Source organism: Bufo bufo, chromosome 3 (assembly GCF_905171765.1).
Source record: "Bufo bufo chromosome 3, aBufBuf1.1, whole genome shotgun sequence".
NCBI lineage: Eukaryota > Metazoa > Chordata > Amphibia > Anura > Bufonidae > Bufo > Bufo bufo.
Window position 1 is genome coordinate 690368369 of NC_053391.1, and position 19059 is coordinate 690387427.

The window sequence follows — 19059 nt, forward strand, 5'->3', positions numbered from 1 at the left end:
ACAACATACATGTCAAAGGCAGGGAAGATTAGTGTCTTCATCCCTTGTGGTCTAGGGTAGTGAAGGGGTTCATTTCAGACTTTTTGGTGGTCTAAGGTAGTTAGGGTATTAATTTTAGGAGCCCTGGCAGTTTGGGCCAGTAAAGGGGTTAATTTTATGTTTCCTGGTAGTCTAGGGTAGTGAAGGAGTTCATTTCCAGATCCCTGGTGGTCCAGCACAGTGAAGGAGTTAATGGCAGGATCGATGGTGGTTTAGGGCAGTGAAGGGGTAAATTTCAGGATTTTTGGTGGTCTAGGAGAGCGAACGGGTTAATGGCAGGATCCCTGGAGGTTTAGGGCAGTAAATAGGTTATTACAAGGACTTAGTCATCTGAGCCAATGAAGGAGTTAATTTCAGGATTGCTGGTTGTCCCGGTTAGTCAAGTGGTTAGCTTCAGTATCCATAGTTGGCTAAGCCTGTAAGAGGGTTAAAGTCATGATTTCTGGTGATCTAGGGCCATAAAAGGGGTAACTAATGTTGCATACCTGATGTCCAGTGGGTTACTCACCTCTCCAGACTCAAGCACTGTCCAGGTTGTATCAGGATGGGAACATTTCTGGAGCTGCTGAGCAGAGTAATGCTATGAACTATGGCCAGCCCTGGAACCTGTGTAAGAAATAATCACCACAAGTCACTGTAAGTAAATCCCACCAAAGGAGCGCTCTAAATATCGTCTATTTATTCCAAAACGCTTTTTACACCTTTGGGGGCAGTTTTTTTTATTATTGCATTGTACTCATTTTGAGTTAAAAAAATTTTTTCAGTTGGTCTTTATTAACAATTTGGAGCCCTTTTCTCTGCACAGCCTTGAGGTGCTCTAGTAGCCGGCTGTCTAGTTTTTCTCTGCTCCATCAGGCTGCTCAGCTGAGGGCTCCTTATCTCTGATCTCTGACCTCTTAAACACTCATTATAGCTCCATCCTTATCTTACTGATGTGGCTTAGGTGTTTATGACCTCTTAGTAATTTTGAGATAAGGGTTAGTAGATGACTGGCACAAACTGAAAGTTAAAGAGCCAGTCACCCAGCTAGACAAACAGTTAATCCTAACAACTGAATATTTATACCGACCAATTCGAAAAAAAAAAAGATTTTTAGCCCAAAATGAGTAAAATGTACTCATATAAAAATTTGCCCCTGAAGATGTACATAGCCTTTAATCTTAAAGAAAATCTCTCTGGTTGGGCGCTTTATATTTAGATATATGTAAAAGAGTTTCTGTCTGTCTGTCCGTTTGTCTGTTCTTTATGCACGGCCAAACGACTGGACCGATCTTCACCAAATTTGGCACATAGGTACATCAGGTATCCGGGAAGGTTTTAGACCGGGTCCCAAAAAATGCAAATATGGCACATCACATGACCTGCAATAGCCAATAGAAGCCTGCAGGTCTTTCTCTTCATATCCCAACTACCATACACACGATCACATGACCCTTATTAGCCAATAGAAGCTCGCAGGTCCTTAGTTTCGACATACACATAGTTTTACACCAGGTTTTCATAATAACCCAGCCATTTTTCTTCACTGCTGTAGGTCACCTTTAAAGGGGCAGGGCGCTGTGGATGACACTGTTAAGGGAGCGGAGTGCTGTGGAGGTCACAGTTAAGAGGGCAGACTGCTGTGGAGGTCCTAGTTAAGTGGCAGGTTATTGTGGAAATACCTGTTAAGGAAATGGGGTACTGTGGAGGTCACTGTTAAAGGGGCGGGTGCTGTGGAGGTCACTGTTAAAGGGTCGGATGCGGTGGAGGTCTCTGTTAAAGGGTCGGGTGCGGTGGAGGTCTCTGTTAAGGGGGCAGGGGACGGTGGAGGTCACAGTTAAGGCTACGGTCTGCTGTGGCGGTCAGTGTTAAGGGGCGGGGTGCTGTAGAAGTCACTGTTAAGGGGGTGGGGTGTTGTGGAGGTCACATTTTAAGGGAACGGAGCTCTGTGGAGGTCTCTGTTAAGGGGGCAGGTTATTATGGAAATCACTGTTAACGAGACGGGGTACTGTGGAGGTCACAAATAAAGGGCGGGCCGCTGTGCAGGTCACTGTTAAGGAGATGGGGTACTCTGGAGTTTATGAAAAGTATGTGGATAGCTCACCACCCTCCTCAATAAGGTAGGGGTGCTCTAACCGGAAGACTGTTCACTCAATCAGTCCAGGGAAGATATGTAAAAAATAGAAAAAAACGGCTGGCACTCACTATGTGGTTTCACATCAAACAACAATTTAATAACCGCTAATTCAACAATGGAATAATAGCAGCAATGCATACAATATTACAGTAAAAACATAGATATTAAAAAACCCCTAAAAAATGAATAATATAAAATACAGTGCACTGATGGTAGCAATGTTTGCAAAAAAACGCACTAGAGTATAATCTCCTGAAGATGTATTAAACAACAGTACTCCTTTGCCTGATGGCAGTGTGTATCCAAATTAATTGTATCAGGGATACTGTCTCTTTAAATAGAGAATGTAGCCAAATCCACAGGCTATATTGGCTGCTGTTGGGGGATATCGTCTCTCTCAATAAGTTTGTCTTCAGTAGTTCCTTTGTTAATTAATATTATAGCCTTCAATAGTTACCCACATTGGACGAGTCTCCGGCAGTCTGGTTCCAACGCTCGTAGTACCGTTCACTCTCGGCGTCCCCGCACTCTGGTGTTGGTCACGTGGTATGCCAGAGATATCGCGGGACTTGAGGACTCCAGTCCGATGTTCCTATGCAGGGTGCAGGTCAGATGAAAAAATGGAGCGCTCCACTTGTGTAAGATGGTTTAAATTTCATCGATCATATCCAAGAACTTGATATCGGCAGGGATATAACGCTAAAAGCGTTTCGAGGACTTCAATCCTCTTCCTCAGTAGCTATATCCCTGTTGCTAAATCCCCTCCTTTTATATCTTCATAAGCAATCCACAAACTCAGGGCTGGAATCACTTATTCCTATAGTGCGATTTTTGGTGCGTTTCTGGTGCGGTTTTAAAATCGCATATGCGTTTTTTATGGCATTAGAACCGCAGCCTCTTAGTCAGTATTAGTCTGTCCAAACGCAATAATAATCCAATATAAAATACAGAAATATTGTACAATATATAAAAATTGTATAAAAAATTATAAAATCATGCCTTAGGAGATCAGTGTTCATTTATAAATAGATAAGAGCTGAATGATAATTTCATAAAAAACAGTAATTCATACAAAAACTATCGGGCATCAAAGGGCCTCATCCTATAGCTCTATATTCTCAAATTTCTTCTAATACTAATGTTTGCAGTAGAGGATGATGTAAGGGGAGGCGTGCCCATCAGCAAGAGGGGATCACAGCACCGGTAAACGGCCAAGCATGAGATCCCCAATTGACTGAGAGGCAGACCGCCTGATCTACAAGAAGCCAAAAATTTCCAGTTCGGCATTTAAGCCAACTGGCATCAGGCTTCCAAAGTTATAGATTTGCTTGGATTCCGCCCTAGACATCCGCTCGATATGGTTTCCACCTCTCCAATGTCTATCAATTTTTTCTAGGGCCACAAAGGACAAACCTGTGGGGTCTTGTCCATGGGCTTCTTTAAAGTGCCTTGAGAGTGAGTGTTTGTCATATCCCTTCTTAATATTGGAAATATGTTCCGATATCCTCACTCTCAAGGCTCTTTTAGTCCGTCCAATGTATTGCCTTGAACATGGACATTGTGCTAAATAAATCACGCTCACCGAGTTGCATGTGAGGAATTGTTCAATCTCCCACACAAAAGAATTTTGTGTAGAAGATACCGTCTTGGTATTCCTTGGAATTTTTGTAGTTTTGCAACAAATACAGTGTCCACATTTATAAAAACCTTTCAAGTTAGTTAGTCTCCCAGTATTTGATGTTTTTGTCTTTTTAGTCTTAATCGATGGGGCTACTTTTATCCCTAAATTGGCCGCCCTCGTATATATTATTTGCGGTCTAGCTGGTATTATCCTGCCTATTATTTTATCTTGTAGAAGGTGGTGCCAGTGGCGTTTAATAATTTCTTCCACCATTCTTCTTTGTGTTATGTAGGGAAGGATAATCCTGAATTGGAAATCTGTCTCATTCTGTTCAGCTGTCTTTACAGTTAGTAATGAGCTCCTTGGTAGTTTCCTCACTTTTTCCAATGAATCTTCTAATATATTAGTTGGATATTGTTTAGCCAGGAATTTATCCCTCAGGTGCATTGCTTCCAATTCGAACTGGGCCTCTTCGGTGCAGTTCCGTTTTAATCTACGGAACTGTCCGAAGGGTACATTTAATAGCCAATTAGGCAAGTGGCAGCTGGAGTGCAAGATAAATGCATTCCGGGCCGAAGGTTTTTGGTATGTCTTGCATATGTATTTTTCAGCTACTTTCGTAATCGACAGGTCTAAAAATTCAATTTCTGTCATATTCGTATTCTGGGTAAAAACCAAATTCAAATTATTTACATTTAGTTCTACTATAAATCTATTGAGACTATCTTGATCTCCCTTCCAAATTAAAAGAACGTCGTCAATATAACGACGCCAGAGCACCAGGTCGCCCCCCCTATGCAAATCAATAGTTTCCCGTTCCCATTGTGCTAGGAACAGGTTTGCATAGCTGGGGGCAAACCTGGTGCCCATGGCTGTTCCTCTAATCTGTAAATAAAAACATCCCTCAAAATAAAAATAGTTATGTTGTAAGATGTGTTCAATGCCTTCTAAGATAAAATCTGATTGTTGTTTCTTCATTGTCTTGCTATTTTCTAATTGGGCTTTAATGGCTCTTATCCCGGCTTCATGATCTATTACCGTGTAGAGGGACTGGATATCAAGTGTGGTCATAATCCAGTCCTCTCCCACGTTTAACCCTTCTAATACCTGGATAATTTGTGTAGTATCTCTCAGGTATGATATAGTGGTTTTCACCATGGGTTGTAGCCAGGTGTCTATATATCTTGATAAATTTGATGTTAAAGAGCCAATGCCTGATACTATGGGGCGGCCCGGAGGACTCTCCATGTTCTTGTGTACTTTGGGAAGGCAGTAGAAGACCGGGAGTCTTCCGGGCGTCCCCATAATATAGTCGGATTCTTGTTGCGACAAAATACCCATCTGGGCACCTCTCTGGCAGTATTCTTCTAACTTGTCACTAAATCTCTGTGTAGGATCTGTGTCAAGTTTTTTGTATGTCAATCTGTCAGAGAGTTGTCTCAGACATTCCTGTGTGTACTTTGCGGTATCTAAAACCAAAGGTGCGCCCACTGTTGGGGTCACTGTAAAAGGGGCGGGCGCTGTGCTAAGCTAGCAGCTGTCATGCAGTTCTCTTAGCTTCGCGGAGCAGGCAGAAGCAGGAGCCCGCTCCGCTCAGCTAATCTTGTACCCATGTGCTATGCCAGCAGTTAGTAATAGTCCAGGGAGCACGGGCAGGAACAGCAATATGTGCTCCTGCCCGTACACCCTGCGCTGCGGCCCCATTCATAAAATTAGTATCCATACTCCGTACACCACTGACAGCTCAGCGGTGTAGGGAGAACTGAATATTAGCGCACCCGTGAATGGTGCGCTTTATGGATTAAAAAGTGCAGTAAACATACAAAATTCATAAATAAGGTATATTAGAAAAAGATTTTTTAGGGGTTTAGGGACAACATATTAAACGTTAGTATAAAAGTTTAGTTACTCTTTAAAGTGGTCCTGGAAAAAAAACTAAAAGTCACCCCATTTTGTAGTTGGGTCCAAATTGACAGAAGGCGGAGCCATCACAAGAAGGAGGAGCCAGCAACACCACAGTGCAGCACAATACGCTGCCCCAGCAGAGCCAAATCCCACAGTGCAGCACAATACGCTGCCCCAGCAGAGCCAAATACCACAGTGCATCACAAAATACCTCCCCAGAAGCTGCCCCTCGGTGGTGGCGCCGCCTGCCACGTTCTGTCCTCCTCCTCCAGTTGCCTCAGGATAGCAATACCGTTGACTTTAGGAGTCAGGAGTGGAGCCTCAGATCATTACTTCCCACGGCTGGCGGCCGTGAAGAGGACTCAGATGGCCCCCAGGGCATTGGCCCACCTGGAAGTCACCCTGTAGGGTCTAGTCTGCCCCTGCACTTGTTTCCTGTCCCAGTTCCTGCATTGAAGCAGGTACTGGTTCTTAATGGAACGGTCTGGACCATCTGCTGGCCCTTCTACCAGTTACCTTACACCGTAAAATGGCATGTGGACAGTTCTGGAGAGCTGGTTGACAAAGCTAGCCCCTATGTGAGCTGCAGTGGCGGCCATATTGGTTGTCATCACCCAGCTTTCCCAGGAACAGAAAACACCTGAACAGATTTTCCAAGGCTGATTCTCATAATTCCAAGGGACTTTGAGTCTATTATTGGGGTGCGTGGCCCCATCTCATCATATCATCCTCTCTACGGTGATGATTTTTTCTATCACGTTCCTTCATATCGTTTGCTGATCTTACTGGAAGCACAGGAAAGCCGGGGTGAAGTAAACAGGCGGCCGCCGACCGCTCTGCTGTTTATAGACCACAGGAGGCAATTTGCCCATAAATAGCTCGGGTGAGAGTTTTCTCTGTATTGAGAGATGAGATGTTATGTGAGGCCGGACCTGTGCCAAGTTACGTCTCCGCGAGGTGAGGAGATGATGGGCTCATGGATAGAAGTGCTGGTGTCACAACAGTGCGCAAGGGGTTAAAATGGCACAACAAGGGTTAACGAGGTCCTGGGATGGGAGAGGGCTGGTGGAGCATGTGCTGTATACTAAGGAGCCAAGTGTAGGAACATCAACATTCATCTCTGCTCCGGTTCAAGGAAAGACAAAGTACAATAGAAATGTCTATTCTGACAGATTACAAACAGCATCTCAGACACTTCTATAAGGCCTCATGCACACGACCGTTGTGTGCATCCGTGGCCGTTGTGCCGTTTTCCATTTTTTTTTCGCGGACCCATTGACTTTCAATGGGTCCGTGGAAAAATCGGAAAATGCACCGTTTTGCAGCCGAGACCGTGATCCGTGTATCCTGTCCGTCAAAAAAATATGACCTGTCCTATTTTTTTGACGGACAACGGTTCACGGACCCATTCAAGTCAATGGGTCCGTGAAAGAACACGGATGCACACAAGATTGGCATCCGTGTTCGTGATCCGTGGCCGTAGGTTACTTTCATACAGATGGATCCAAAGATCCATCTGCATAAAAGCTTTTTCAGATCTAAGTATTCACTTCGTGAAAACTCAGATCCGACAGTATATTCTAACACAGAAGCGTTCCCATGGTGATGGGGACGCTTCTAGTTAGAATACACTACAAACTGTGTACAAGACTGCCCCCTGCTGCCTGGCAGCACCCGATCTCTTACAGGGGGCCGTGATCAGCACAATTAACTCCTTCAGGTGCGGCACCTGAAGGGGTTAATTGTACTATCATATCCCCCTGTAAGAGATCAGGGCTGCCAGGCAGCAGGGGGCAGACCCTCCCCCCCTCCCCAGTTTGAATATCATTGGTGGCCAGTGCGGCCCCCCCCTCCCTCTATTGTAATAATTTGTTGGTGGCACAGTGTGCGCCCCCCCCTCCCTCCCTCTATTGTAATAATTTGTTGGTGGCACAGTGTGCGCCCCCATCGGCCCCCCCTCCCTCTATAGCATTAACAACATTGGTGGCGAGTGTGCGGCCTCCCATCTCCCCCCCCCCCCCATCATTGGTGGCAGCGGAGTTCCGATCGGAGTCCCAGTTTAATCGCTGGGGCTCCGATCGGTAACCATGGCAACCAGGACGCTACTACAGTCCTGGTTGCCATGGTTACTTAGCAATAGTACAATAGTAGAAGATTCATACTTACCTGCTGCTGGCTGCTGCGATGTTCGTGTCCGGCCGGGAGCTCCACCTACTGGTAAGTGACAGGTCTGTGCGGCGCATTGCTAAATGAACTGTCACTTACCAGTAGGAGGAGCTCCCGGCCGGACACAGACATCGCAGCTCCCAGGTAAGTATGAATCTTTTACTATTGTACTATTGCTAGTAACCCGCTGCCACCAATGATCGGGGGGGGGGGGGAGATGGGAGGCCGCACACTGGCCACCAATGTTGTTAATGCTATAGAGGGAGGGGGGGGCCGATGGGGGGCGCACACTGTGCCACCAACGATTTATTACAATAGAGGGAGGAAGGGGGGGGGGCGCACACTGTGCCACCAACGATTTATTACAATAGAGGGAGGAAGGGGGGGGGGCCGCACTGGCCATCAATGATATTCAAACTGGGGAGGGGGGGGTCTGCCCCCTGCTGCCTGGCAGCCCTGATCTCTTACAGGGGGATGTGATAGTACAATTAACCCCTTCAGGTGCGGCACCTGAGGGGTTAATTGTGCTGATCACAGCCCCCTGTAAGAGATCGGATGCTGCTAGGCAGCAGGGGGCAGTCATGTACACAGTTTGTAGTATATTCTAACTAGAAGCGTCCCCATCACCATGGGAACGCCTCTGTGTTAGAATATACTGTCGGAAATGAGGTTTCACGATCTAACTCATATCCGACAGTATATTCTAACATAGAGGCGTTCCCATGGTGATGGGGACGCTTCAAGTTAAAATATACCATCGGATTGGAGAAAACTCCGATCCGATGGTATAAAAGGGACTCCAGACTTTACATTGAAAGTCAATGGGGACGGATCCGTTTGAAATGGCACCATATTGTGTCAACGTCAAACGGATCCGTCCCCATTGACTTGCATTGTAATTCAGGACGGATCCGTTTGGCTCCGCACGGCCAGGCGGACACCAAAACGACTTTTTTTTCATGTCCGTGGATCCTCCAAAAATTAAGGAAGACCCACGGACGAAAAAACGGTCATGGATCACGGACCTACGGACCCCGTTTTTGCGGACCGTGAAAAAAAACGTCCGTGTGCATGAGGCCTAATGCAGAGAGGTGGGTGATCATTTCTACATTACATGACTGTACAGTCAGAAAAACATGACATATTCTGAGTTACATCCTGTATTATACTCCAGAGCTGCACTCACTAATCTGCCGGTGCAGTCACTGTGTACATACATTACATTACTTATCCTGTACTGATCCTAAGTTACATCCTGTGTTATACTCCAGAGCTGCACTCACTATTCTGCTGGTGCAGTCACTGTGTACATACATTACTTATCCTGTACTGATCCTAAGTTACATCCTGTGTTATACTCCAGAGCTGCACTCACTATTCTGCTGGTGCAGTCACTGTGTACATACATTACTTATCCTGTACGGATCCTGAGTTACATCCAGTATTATACTCCAGAGCTGCACTCACTATTCTGCTGGTGCAGTCACTGTGTACATACATTACTTATCCTGTACTGATCCTAAGTTACATCCTGTGTTATACTCCAGAGCTGCACTCACTATTCTGCTGGTGCAGTCACTGAGTACATACATTACTTATCCTGTACTGATCCTGAGTTATATTCTGTATTATACTCCAGAGCTGTACTCACTATTCTGCTGGTGCAGTCACTGTCTACATACATTACTTATCCTGTGTTATACTCCAGATCGGTGTAGTAAACCAGTGTGGCGCACTAGGTGGTGCTGCCTGGAGTCGGGATCCCACCCCGTATATAAGATAAATTAAACAAAACTCCAGCAAAATTTGCGTTGGTGTTCTTGGTATTTATCGTGATGCGGCAAAGTTACACTTTGCGTGACGTTTCGGCTGAAATAGCCCCTTTCAAACTGTGTAAGTACAGAAAAAATACAATTAATGGATATATGGTCAAGTCAACAAAATGACATGATTACAGACAAAAAATATACATAGATACAAACAGGGTGAACATCACTTCACATAGAGATAAAAGGACTCTTAGGGTCTTGATAAAAGGTCCAGGTGCGGCTGAAGACTCACATCTTCTGGAGCGTAGGTAAGAAAATGAGTCATATCTCACAGGTGACACACTAATTATCATACAGTACAGCCGGATATGGAATGAAGAAGCAAAGGTCCACATAATGAAGAAAAGTCCAGGAGCGGTCCCCTTACATATGTCATTAAATATGGGAATCAGGGGTATCATCATATCAATGGACAATCAGCAGGAGGTGCAGATGGAGCATCAAAAAGACAGAGGACAATCGATGCAGTGAAGAGTAAAGTGAGACCTGGGGACGAGACTTACCACCAGCCGCTCTGGAGGAAGGAGCCAGCCAGTGCTGCGCTGTGGAAATGCATGCGGTGGGTAGAAGCGCGCCATGTTGCAGCTGAGGCGGTGTATATGTAGACCAACTGGGCGGGAACGGCACGTCCGGTATCGCGAAACCGGAAGTGGCGCGTTCCAACTGCGGTTCACGAACAGGAAGTGACGCTGATGTGTGTGATGCGATCCGTCTGCGTTCCACGGGCAGGAAGTGCGTTCCATGAGCATTCCACCAGCAGGGAATAGGTGATGTTATGCACTAAGAGTTCTCGGACCCATATAAACGCATGATGGATGTAGAGAAAAGAGAAAAACGGGAGGGTGGGGGGAAAAAGGGGAAAGGAACAGTATATAATATCATAAACTCTATAGGGATCTACTATATAATAAACTCTATAAGGATCAGCTATAAAGGGATCAAAGATCAACTATAAGAGGATCAACTATAAAAGGATCAACTATAAAAGGATACAGATCTCCGATGTGGACAATGCTGCTATGGTACCTATAAAGTAAATGGGTATGTGATTAAGGGGCAGTCAACTAGGAAAGACCAGTAGGGATAGCTATATGTAAAAAGGGTAATAATGGCAATTGGGATCAAGTATTCTAACCACGAGAATATAGGGCCCATAACAGTGGAATAATGGGTATACGGGTACATTAAATGGAAAATGAGATGTATTGGGTGGGTGTACAGTGGGGAGGGAAAAATAGTGATGGTGGATGTAGAGACATGTATACTAGTACGAGGCTATGTGGACAACTGTAGACGCACAATGGGAAAAGTTTCAATGAAACTCTGAACTTCATAGTCCCTGTTCAAACCTTTTAGTTCTAAGCAATCTAGTGTGTGTATCCAGAAGGATTCTCTTTTTTTGAGTTGTGCAATGCGGTCGTATCCGCGTCTGTGTGAGGGGATATGCTCAATAACCTGGAATCTGAGCTGAGAGATGTTGTGGCCCGCCTGGTGAAAATGAAATGGGACTGGAAGGAGGAGATTCTGGCATCTGATAAGTGACTTGTGTTGGCACACTCGGTCTCTCACTTTCTGTGTGGTTTCTTCAATGTAAATTTTTGGCCACATGGACATTTTAACAGATAAATGACAAATGAGGAATCGCACGTGAAGAAATCTTTGATGGGAAAGCGATGGACAGACTGGGGGTGGTGAAAGTGAGAGCCCTTGAGGATGTTAGAACACTAAAAACAGTGGAGACATGGAAAGGTGCCAAACTTGGGTGTGCTTAGGAATCTCTGTTTAGGTATATTGAGTAATGGGCAAATGTCAGCTTTGACCAAATGGTCTCTAAGATTTTTGGGTCTGCGGTTGCATGCCAGAACAGGATTTTTGAATTCTTGTACCTTGGGAAATGCCTTCTGTAATATAGGGCAATGGTTACGGATGCTGTTCAGAACCTTATTGATACTTGGATGGTATGTGTGTACAAATGGGATGCGGGTTAGGATAGTCTTAGTGGACCGCAGGGTTCTGGGGCTAGTGTCCCCAAGGACATGTTCAGGGTAGCCCCGTTCCCTAAATCTGTCTCTCATTTCAGCAAGTCGGATTTCACGCTGTGAACTGTTGGACACGATCCGTTTTAAGCGGGAGTATTGTGAATTGGGAAGTGATTTTTTTGTGTTAAGAGAATGGAAACTGGTGTAATGTAAAAGATTATTGCGATCTGTTGGTTTTTTGTAGAGATCGGTGGTCAGTGTGCCTGTGGGTGTTATGATGACTGTCGTGTCCAAAAAGCTGATGGATGAGGTGTCAGAATGGATGTAGGCGAAACCTTGGGATCTAGTGATCACCAGTCAGTGTGGTTTAATATAAGAACTGTGAAAGAGTCCCACCACACAAAAACAAAAGTTTTAGATTTTAGAAAAACAGACTTTTCAAAAATGAAATTAGTCATAAATGAGTCCTTATCAGACTGGAACGGATTACATGGAGTCCAGGAGAAATGGGACTACTTAAAAGGTGCATTATTGAAGGCAACAGAAAATTGCATTAGACTCGTCAGTAAAAGCAAAAAAAGGAGGAGACCACTGTGGTACTCAGCAGAAGTGGCCCAAATCATTAAAAATAAAAAGCTAGCATTTTGTAATTATAAAAAAACCCAGAGCAATGAAGATAAGGAAATCTACAAGATTAGGCAGAGAGAGGCCAAGCAAGTTATAAGAACTTCTAAAGCGCAGGCAGAAGAAAAACTAGCTCAGTCTATGAAAAAAGGGGATAAGACATTCTTCAGATATATAAATGAAAAAAGGAAATTAAAACAAGGAATAACTAAATTAAAAACAAAGGACGGAAGGTATGTAGAAGAGAATAAAGGGCTAGCCGACTGCCTTAATGAATACTTCTGTTCAGTTTTTACAAAAGAAAAAGGAGAAGGACCTCCACTAGAAAGAATGACTATTAAATCGTTTGATGCATGTATCTTTACAGAGGAAGATGTTCTAAGTTTGCTGTCTAAGGTGAAGACAGATAAGTCACAGGGGCCTGATGAGATACACCCAAAATTATTAAAAGAGCTTAGTGGTGAGCTGGCAAAACCGTTAACAGATTTATTTAACCAATCATTAGTAACAGGAGTCGTCCCGGAAGATTGGAAATTGGCTAATGTCGTGCCCATTCACAAGAAAGGTAGTAGGGAGGAATCGAGCAACTATAGACCAGTGAGTCTGACATCAATAGTAGGCAAATTAATGGAAACCCTATTAAAGGATAGGATTGTGGAACATCTAAAATCCCATGGATTGCAAGATGAAAAACAACATGGGTTTACTTCAGGGAGATCATGTCAAACAAATCTTATAGATTTTTTTGACTGGGTGAATAAAATAATAGACGGTGGAGGTGCAGTAGACATCGCATATCTAGATTTTAGTAAGGCTTTTGACACTGTCCCACATAGAAGACTTATCAATAAACTGCAGTCATTGAGCATGGACTCCCATATTGTTGAGTGGATTAGGCAGTGGCTGAGGGACAGACAGCAGAGGGTTGTAGTCAATGGAGAACATTCAAAACAAGGTAATGTTACCAGTGGGGTTCCACAGGGATCTGTACTGGGACCGATTTTGTTTAATATCTTCATAAGTGATATTGCAAAAGGCCTCGCTGGTAAGGTTTGTCTTTTTGCTGATGACACAAAGATATGTAACGGGGTTGATGTTCCTGGAGGGAAACGCCAAATGGAAAAGGATTTAGGAAAACTAGAAGAATGGTCAGAACTCTGGAAACTGAAATTTAATGTGGATAAGTGCAAGATAATGCACCTGGGGCGTAAAAACCCAAGGGCAGAATATAGAATATTTGACACAGTCCTGACCTCAGTATCTGAGGAAAGGGATTTAGGAGTAATTATTTCAGAAGACTTAAAGGTGGGAAGACAATGTAATAGAGCAGCACGAAATGCCAGCAGAATGCTTGGATGTATAGGGAGAGGTATAAGCAGTAGAAAGAGTGAAGTGCTTATGCCGCTGTACAGAACACTGGTGAGACCTCACTTGGAGTATTGTGCGCAGTACTGGAGGCCATATCTCCAGAAGGATATAGATACTCTAGAGAGAGTTCAGAGAAGAGCTACTAAACTGGTACATGGATTGCAGGATAAAACTTACCAGGAAAGATTAAAGGACCTTAACATGTATAGCTTGGAAGAAAGAAGAGACAGAGGGGATATGATAGAAACTTTTAAATACATAAAGGGAATCAACTCGGTAAAGGAAGAGAGCATATTTAAAAGAAGAAAAACTACCACAAGAGGACACAGTTTTAAATTAGAGGGGCAAAGGTTTAAAAGTAATATAAGGAAGTATTACTTTACTGAGAGAGTAGTGGATGCATGGAATAGCCTTCCTGCAGAAGTGGTAGCTGCAAATACAGTGAAGGGGTTTAAGCATGCATGGGATAGGCATAAGGCCATCCTTCATATAAGATAGGGCCGGGGGCTATCCATAGTATTCAGTATATTGGGCAGACTAGATGGGCCAAATGGTTCTTATCTGCCGACACATTCTATGTTTCTATGGTAAATTGAAGTTCCGGATAAATGTTGTTCAGAAAGCGGTGAAACTCGGTAAGGGACTCTACGGGGCTCCTCCATATGCAAAAAATGTCATCAATGTAACGCTTCCATAGGAGCGCATGATCAATGAAATGAGAGTTGGGGTAAATATGTCTCTTCGAATTCTGCCATGTAACAGTTTGCATATGGAGGGGCCACGTTGGACCCCATTGCGGTCCCCTGACGTTGTAGGTAAAATGTGTCCTCGAATAAAAGGAAATTATTTGTAAGGACCAATTCAAGGATGTCCATGTAGAAAGATATGGTGTCGGGATTAGAAAAATTGGATTGGAGACAGTTGGAGACTGCCTGAAGGCCCTTGTGGTGTTGTTGGAGGTATAGAGGCTACCACAGTCCCATGTAACTAAAATACTGTTAGATGGTAATGGTGGGAAATTGTGAATGAAATCCAGGAATTCAGAGGTATCCAATATGAATGATCTCGTTTTTTTGATGAGTGGTGTGAGTGATTTTTCCAAGAGGATAGATAATGGAGACAGAAGTGCACTGGTGGATGCGACAATTGGATGACCTGGGGGATGGTGAAAGTTTTTATGAATTTTGGGTAAAGTATAGAGAATCGGAATAACTAGGTTGTTATTAGTAAGAAAAGTGAGGGTGGCATTATCAATGATATTCAATGCATGGTAATGGGTGATAACCTTCTGGATTTTGTCTCTGATTGTGTATGTGGGGTCAGAACTGAGTTTTTTGTATATTGTTTCGTCCTGTAATTGACGGTAAATTTCTGCCTTGTATTGGGTTTTGTCGAGGAGGACAACTGCTTCCCCTTTGTCAGCTGGTTTTATGATGATGTTTTTTTGTTTATGAAGGGAAGTGAGTGTCTGTCGCAGTGTTGCATCTAGGTTATTTTGGAATTTATATTTGCCTGTAGACAGGTCTTTCTTGAATTGGGTGACATCTTTTTTTACAAGTGAAATGAAAGTTTCTATTGCAGGTTTATTTTTGGGCGACATGTAATGGCTCTTGTTCCTTAGTCCCAGGCTGCTGATAGAAACCTGTGGGCTAGAAGAACAGGAGATGGTCCGAGTTGGTCCCTCTTGTTCTGCAAAGTGTGCTTTGAGGCGAATGTTCCTAAAAAGTCTGCAAAGGTCTAAGTCCAATTGGAAAGAGTCCACTTGGACCGACGGGCAGTATGATAGGCCTTTTTCGAGAAGGGCCATCTCAGCTGGTCCCAGTGTGTGTGATGAAATATTCACAACTAGTGATGATACCTGAGATCTTGTGGTGATGGGTGCCCGTGCTGTGGTGGCTGATCCTCCTCGATTCCCTCGTCATCCTCTTGGAAAGCGTTGGGTCTGTACATCTGGTTGGATCTGTGAGTCGCTGTTGACACTTGAATGAGACGAATCCCTTGATTGTGAGCGGTATCTCGGTCTGTAGGTGGGTGTACGGTTGTAGTCAGGCCATTTGTAGACTCTATCGAGTCTATAGTCTTCAGTATCGCGGAGAAATTTATTCCGTTTTGTGTTCTCTATCTCCTTTCTGTGAGATAGTGTGGATTTGACTCTTGTTTGTAGTTGGTGAAGTTCTTCAGGTGGTAGGATTGCTGTGAGCTGTTCTTCAATCGTCTTTATTTCCGTCTGAGTTTTGGTAATAGCTTCTTGTAGGTATGACAGTGTCAGTGCCATCAGGTCAAATGAACATTTGTTCAAGATCATTTTGAATAATGAAGAAAAGTCCAGGAGCGGTCCCTTTACATACAGTACAGACCAAAAGTTTGGACACACCTTCTCATTCAAAGAGTTTTCTTTATTTTCAAGACTATGAAGGCATCAAAACTATGAATTAACACATGTGGAATTATATACATAACAAACAAGAGTGAAACAACTGAAAATATGTAATATTCTAGGTTCTTCAAAGTAGCCACCTTTTGCTTTGATTACTGCTTTGCACACTCTTGGCATTCTCTTGATGAGCTTCAAGAGGTTGTCACCTGAAATGGTCTTCCAACAGTCTTGAAGGAGTTCCCAGAGATGCTTAGCACTTGTTGGCCCTTTTGCCTTGACTCTGAGGTCCAGCTCACCCCAAACCATCTCGATTGGGTTCAGGTCCGGTGACTGTGGAGGCCAGGTCATCTGGCGCAGCACCCCATCACTTTCCTTCATGGTCAAATAGCCCTTACTTTCAAAGTTTTCCCAATTTTTCGGCTGACTGACTGACCTTCATTTCTTAAAGTAATGATGGCCACTCGTTTTTCTTTACTTAGCTGCTTTTTTCTTGCCATAATACAAATTCTAACAGTCTATTCAGTAGGACTATCAGCTGTGTATCCACCTGACTTCTCCTCAACGCAACTGATGGTCCCAACCCCATTTATAAGGCAAGAAATCCCACTTATTAAACCTGACAGGGCACACCTGTGAAGTGAAAACCATTTCAGGGGACTACCTTTTGAAGCTCATCAAGAGAATGCCAAGAGTGTGCAAAGCAGTAATCAAAGCAAAAGGTGGCTACTTTGAAGAACCTAGAATATGACATATTTTCAGTTGTTTCACACTTGTTTGTTATGTATATAATTCCACATGTGTTAATTCATAGTTTTGATGCCTTCAGTGTGAATCTACAATTTTTATAGTCATGAAAATAAAGAAAACTCTTTGAATGAGAAGGTGTGTCCAAACTTTTGGTCTGTACTGTATGCCATTAAATATGGGAATCAGGGGTATCATAATATCTATAGACCGCTCCTGGACTTTTCTTCATTATGTGGACCTTTGTTTCATCATTCCATATCCGGCTGAACTGTATGATAATTAGTGTGTCACCTGTGAGATATGACTCATTTTCTTAACTACGCTCCATAAGATGTGAGTCTTCAGCCGCACCTGGACTTTTTATCAAGACCCTAAGAGTCCTTTTATCTCTATGTGAAGTGATGTTCACCCTGTTTGTATCTATGTATATTTTTTGTCTGTAATCATGTCATTTTGTTGACTTGACCATATATCCATTGATTGTATTTCTTCTGTACTTACACAGTTTGAAAAAGGCTATTTCAGCCGAAACGTCACGCAAAGTGTAACTTTGCCGCATCACAATAAATACCAAGAACACCAACGCAAATTTTGCTGGAGTTTTGTTTAATTTATCTTATACTCCAGAGCTGCACTCACTATTCTGCTGGTGCAGTCACTGTGTACATACATTACTTATCCTGTACTGATCCTGAGTTACATTCTGTATTATACTCCAGAGCTGCACTCACTATTCTGCTGGTGCAGTCACTGTGTACATACATTACTTATCCTGTACTGATCCTGAGTTACATTCTGTATTATACTCCAGAGCTGCACTCACTATTCTGCTGGTGCAGTCACTGTGTACATACATTACTTATCCTGTACTGATCCTGAGTTACATCCTGTATTATACTGCAGAGCTGCACTCACTATTCTGATGGTGCAGTCACTGTGTACATACATTACATTACTTATCCTGTACTGATCCTGAGTTACATCCTGTATTTTACTCCAGAGCTGCACTCACTATTCTGCTGGTGCAGTCACTGTGTACATACATTACTTATCCTGTACTGATCCTGAGTTACATCCTGTATTATACTCCAGAGCTGTACTCTTAATTCTGGAGGCTGTAAAGCTAAAATCTCCCAGGATTCCCTGCTTGGTGGTCACAGACCTCCCCCTGGTGCTTTGCATTATGGGCAGTGTAGTCGCCGCTCTCAGTCACCTCTTCAGCAGTCTGACAGAAGGCATAAGACAGCTTTTCTTCAGCCCAAAACAGCAAATGTTCTCCACTGTAGAGTAAAAACCCGGGCGGTGCAGCTGAATGCAGGACTCTAGAAGAGCTGGGTCACAGCCATTGTGGGAGCTGCCTGTGAGTGGAGGCCTTAGGGTATCTAGAATATTTCCTAGGGACGGATATGAGTGAAATATATGGTATAACTTGCAGGAATGCTGGAGGGCTCTTGGTCCGGGGTGTGGGCTTTCAACGTAATTGTGGTTACAGGAAATATTTGCTCATTATAAGAACCTTCCTGCTGTAGATGCCAACGTGTTATTACAAACACAAAGGGATCCACCTGAGCACACAGACTAATGGAGTGTACCAAACACAGGGTGGGGGTGGGGGTGGGGGGCCCTCCCGATCCTCCTGGTCCCCTGGCTGAAGTATTTGTCAATCTTATAACCCCCCAATCCTGCCATTTTGACAATATTTGTGGCTCAGTTGCACTTGCATAACATTATCTGGGCACTGTATGGCACTATCTGGGCACTGTATTGTATGGCACTATCTGGGCACTGTATGACACTATCTGGGCACTGTATGACACTATCTGGGCACTGTATGGCACTATCTGGGCACTGTATGGCACTATCTATGCACTGTATGGCACTATCTAGGCACTGTATGGCACTATCTGGGCACTGTATGGCACTATCTGGGCACTGTATGGCACTATCTATGCACTGTATGGCACTATCTAGGCACTGTATGGCACTATCTAGGCACTGTATGACACTATCTAGGCACTGTATGGCACTATCTAGGCACTGCATGGCATTATCTGGGCCTGTATGGTACTATCTAGGCACTGTATGGCACTATCTGGGCAGTGTATGGCACTATCTAGGCACTGTATGGCACTATCTGGGCACTGTATGACACTATCTGGGCACTGTATGGCACTATCTGGGCACTGTATGGCATTATCTAGGCACTGTATGGCATTATCTGGGCACTGTATGGCATTATCTGGGCACTGTATGGCACTATCTGGGCACTGTATGACGCATTCTGGGCA

The 19059-nt window shown here is 43.9% G+C and overlaps 1 long non-coding RNA gene across 1 annotated transcript; it reads right to left on the bottom strand.

The window, feature by feature from the left end:
- Window positions 1-329: 329 nt before the first annotated feature.
- Window positions 330-18008, bottom strand: LOC120994215. The gene is made up of 3 exons (XR_005777364.1): window positions 17934-18008; window positions 548-645; window positions 330-455 (listed from the first exon to the last, which is right to left on the bottom strand). It is a non-coding gene; the product is annotated as an uncharacterized LOC120994215 (long non-coding RNA).
- Window positions 18009-19059: the final 1051 nt, after the last annotated feature.